General features: G+C 37.6%; 1 protein-coding gene across 3 annotated transcripts in view; it reads left to right on the top strand.

Moving 5' to 3' along the window:
• LOC135091647 (protein spinster homolog 1-like) overlaps positions 1–5000 on the top strand; it is a 33638-nt gene that overhangs the window by 16658 nt on the left and 11980 nt on the right. The window lies entirely within an intron of this gene.

The raw sequence follows: 5000 nt of genomic DNA, 5'->3' as shown, positions 1-5000 counted from the left end.
CCGATTTCGTAGTTTTAAATTCCTCCGTACTGCAGCTCGTTTCCTCATTAATATTCGCCGGTCTCGAGGAAAATAACTGTTTTTGTTACACGTCTTGTAGGAGCGTAGCGAACCTGTATTATCTTTTTACAGAGTGCCACAGGTTGATGGACATCATCCACTAGATACCAAGATACCTGGCTCAGTTCATTTTTTATTGCAGGCCAGTTGGTTATTGGACTAAACAAATTCAATGTATTGAATCCAGTACTTTGCATGTCTACTTCATCTCCCATTATGGTCTTAACAGTGATTAAGCGGTGATCCCTTGCCTTCCAGAGACTAACATTGTATTCCTGCACAATGTCCTCATGGTTTGTGAAGAAAAGGTTTAAAATGTTTTCTTCCCATGTAGGTAAATCGATGGACTGCTGTAAACAAAATTCTCTAGCAAACTCTATAAGTGATTCAGCTTGCAATCGATATCCAGTTCTTCCACCAACGACACTACCTGAGTTCCAGTCTATTGTCGGAAAATTAAAGTTCCCAGTGAAGATAATACTCGGCAGACATGTACTTACTGCATCCAGCTTGTTCCTGATCTCTTCCAGCGATGAGATGAGTAGGTTGCTCGGGCATTCCGGCGGTCTGTACAGGGTTATAACTGTCAGAGATAGTCGCTTAATATAGAGCATATGGTACTCTACGTATGTGTTTGAGCCTGTTGCCAGTATTTCCTCAGAGGCTGAACATGTGTTCTGCACGTGGCTTATTACACCGCCCTTTTTTTTTCCACCTCATGATCTGTCGCTGCGACGACTTGTATATCCATTCAGCTGAATGTCTGAATCTAAATGATATTCGGTAAGATGAGATTCCGTCAATGCAATTAATATTGCCTTTCCTGTAGAGGCTTCTTCATTCACACACACACACACACACACACACACACGTGTGTTCTTACTTTTTGTTTACTATTTTTCCTGTTATTGTTGTCGTTGTTGTTGTTGTTATCATCATTATTATTATAATTATTATTATTGTTATTATTATTATTATTATTATTATTATTATTATTATTATTATTATTATTATTATTATTATTATTATCATTATTATTATCATCATTATCATCATTGATATTATCATTATTACTATCATGATGATCATCATCATTCGCATTCGGGTCACGATTTGTATAGTAACCTACAGGAAAGTAGTCTCCACCAACTTGTAGCGCAGCCAACAAGAGGTGGAAATATCTTCGACCTTGTTTTAACGACAAATGAAAACATCGTTAGTAATTTAGAAGTCGGAGCAGTGTTCAGCACCAGTGACCACCGGGGGATTACGTTCAGTATGGATATCAATAAATCTCCAGTTTAGTAGAGAAAAGTAGTAGAGAAAAGGTAACCGGCTATTCAAGGGCAAATTTTAATAACTTAAGAAACATTGTGGCCAACTGTGATTGGAATGTAATCTTAGAAAGTACTAACATTAACGTAGCGTGGAAGACACTCTCTTCAAAACTTAACAAAGCTCTTGAAAAATCTGTTCCAATGAAAAATGGGCGAACGATCATTAACAAAAAAAAAAAAAAAGTGGAACGCAGACATCAAAAACAGCCTCTCAGCAAAAAAAAAAAAAAAAAGAACGTGCGTATCACAAATACAAACTGACTAGAAATCATGATGACAAAGCAGAACATGATCGACTGCGGCGACTTTGTTAAAAACTTTTAAGAGACGATAACAAAACTTTGAACTTCACATTGCTAATCCATGTGAAACAAATGCCAAGGAATTCTTCAGCTACATTAGAAAGAAAAAAGTATTAACCTCAATTTTAAACGTGATTAATAAAATTAAAATAAACAAAACACCAGGACCAGGTAAGATTTCCCCATGAATATTGCAAGATGCTAAAAACGAGCTTGCCAAGCTTCTATCAATAGTATTCAACAAATCATTAAACACTCAACAAGTCCCAGATGAATGGAAACTAGCTAATGTTACGCCTATTTAAAAAGAAAGTGATAAATCTCAACCTCATGATTACCGTCCCATAAGTCTCACATCTGTAGTGGGGTAAGCTTATGGAATCAGTGATATGGGATAAAACAGTGGAATTCCTGCAAAGTAACCATATCATAAAGGACATTCAGCATGGATTTAGAAATACATGTTCATGTTTAACGAATTTACTGGACTTTTTTTCACGACGTGTATAATATGTACGAGTATGATAATGCCAGGGCAGTAGATATAGTGTATTTTGATCTCCACAAAGCATTTGATAAAGTTCCCCACAAGCGCCTCCTACATAAAGTTAAAGCTCACGGCATATCAGGTGACCTCGCTGCGTGGATAGAGGATTGCTTGACAGATCGCAAACACCGAGTAGCAATTAATAGTAATTCCTCAAATTGGATCAGTGTAAGTAGTGGTGTTCCTCAAGGATCAGTCTTAGGACCAATCCTCTTCATAATATAGATCAGTGACATGGACAAAGTAAAATGTCAAAATTTTCAGATGATACTAAGATTGCTAACAAGGCTGACTCACCAAACCAACGTCACATTTTGCAAAAGGACATAGACACTCTCAATGAGTGGTCTGATATGTGGCTTGTGAACTTTAATTTTGATAAATGCTATGTATTACATACTGGAAATAGTAATCCACAGGATAATTATAAAATGGGTAATACTCTCATCACAAGAGTGGATGCCGAAAAAGATCTGGGAGTTTTAGTGTCAACAGATCTTAAACCAAGCAAACATTGCACTGAACTTTTAAAAAATGCCAATAAACTAATAGGCCTCATAGGAAGATCTTTCACCTTTAAATGAGAAAACTATTTTGGCCTTTTACAACTCACTCGTACGTCCTCATCTTGAATACAACGTACAGTTTTGGTCACCCTACTACAAAAAGGATATCGAAAAAATAGAAAAAATACAACGTAAAGTAACAAAAATTATTCCAAGGCTTTGCAATTACTTATGAGGAACGCCTTAAAGAACTAAATCTATTCTCCCTATCCAAACGCAGACTAAGAAGGGATCTGATATTGCTTTACAAAATTTTTAAGGGCTTAACAAATATGAGACCTGAACTCTTCCTAACACTCAGCCAGTCAAATGTTACAAGAAACAGTGGCTTCAAAATAATAGGCAAGCGATTTCAAACATATGAAGCCAAAGATTTCTTCTTCAGTTGTGTCGTAAATATATGGAATTGTCTTCTATCAAGCTTCATTAACGCAGGTACTGTTGATGCATTTAAAACCCGTCTTGACAGGTATCTAGAAAGTAATCCCCAGCTGTCATTGTTCATGTCTGAATAACGAACACATTCACTCATCTGATGGGGGGTATATTTCACTAAGGAGGGGAAACAATTATTATTATGTAACAAAGACTAAAGATTAAAGAGACCTTAGTGGTGGCTTGTTCCTCGGCGATTTACTGCTGATCCCGTGACAGTGATGGTAAAAGGACTCAAGTCCTTGCATAGCAACTCACCCATCACTATAGTCATCTTGTTAAATGTACCTCAGTAAATAAAAGAAATAAAGAAGTGCCTCATCAGATGACACAAATGTTGGGATTGTATGTAGATTGTATGTAGCAGAAGTAGACCTCATCTCTCTTACTGTCCTCGCAGATTCCACTTTGCTTTTCGATACAACACGGTACCATTTCCTTTTTCCGACCAGCTTCGGCTGGAGGGATGGGGGTGAGGAGGAGCCTTCTCCTGTGCTATCCTGTCTCTCTCACTAATAGCTAGAGTAGAATAGTTACCAAAACAGCCTTGTAAGGATCTCAGGGTCTGTTGCTGTTTGGTCTTCCTTTGTATTCCTTTGTATCATCATCATCATCATCATCATTATTACTACTATTGTGTGTGTGTGTGTGTGTGTGTGTGTGTGTGTGTGTGTGTGATAATTCTATTTATGAGAGAGAGAGAGAGAGAGAGAGAGAGAGAGAGAGAGAGAGAGAGAGAGAGAGAGAGAGAGAGAGAGAGAGAGAGAGAGAGAGAGAGAGAGAGAGACGTACAGGCCAGCGCACTAGTGACGTAATAGGAAAAAAAACTGAAGAGGCAGCCTCGTCTAGGTGACTCACCACACACAACATTGTGGCACAAGCGGCAGCGATACAACCCGTGGTTAACACAGTACTGATATCAGTACTGGCTAATTTATTTATTTATCTTTTTGTGATCATTTGCTTCAGTTATTATTATTATTATTATTATTATTATTATTATTATTATTATTATTAGTAGTAGTAGTAGTAGTAGTAGCAGCAACAACAACAACAACAACAACAACAACAACAACAACAACAACAACAACAGCAACAATAATAACAACAGCGGCAGCAGCAGCAGCAACAATAGTAGTAGTAGCAGTAGTATTAGTAGTACGTAACAGTAGTAGCAGTAGTAACATGTTAGTCGTCACAACAGTAGTAGCAGTAGTAACATGTTAGTCGTCACAACAGTAGTAGCAGTAGTAACATGTTAGTCGTCACAACAGTAGTATCCATCTTTTCCATCATGAGTTGAGGACGTGCCACCGCTACAAGATAACATCGTGACATCAGTGTTATTATTACTACTTCAGTCAAGCTTACGTCACGCGGTCCATCTCAGGGCCCCTTCTGAGAAAAAAAAAAAAAAAAAAAACTTGTCCTCACAGCACCACTATTGTTAAAGGCCACACGGATGACTGGAGAAGTTTTCATGATTTTTTTTTTTTCATTTATGATACAGAATATTTGCACACTGTCACTAGAATAACGACAGCATCCTTGAGTAGTTGTTTTTATCTTGCGCTGCAGGCTGTTTGATGTACGCAAGTGATAACACGACGAAACGTTTCAGAATACGGTTCGCGGCAGCATGAAGTCACACCTTTCAAAAGTTCATGTATCTTCGTATTGGTGAAGACTGAGACACTGATCGGTACACAAAAACATAAAAATAGATAAAGAAAGCTTAGGTATTAATGGGCAG

This window comes from Scylla paramamosain, chromosome 38 (genome assembly GCF_035594125.1).
Source record: "Scylla paramamosain isolate STU-SP2022 chromosome 38, ASM3559412v1, whole genome shotgun sequence".
Taxonomy (NCBI): Eukaryota; Metazoa; Arthropoda; class Malacostraca; order Decapoda; family Portunidae; genus Scylla; species Scylla paramamosain.
The sequence above is the reverse complement of the archived record's forward strand: the minus strand, read 5'-3'. Positions and strand labels throughout refer to the sequence as shown.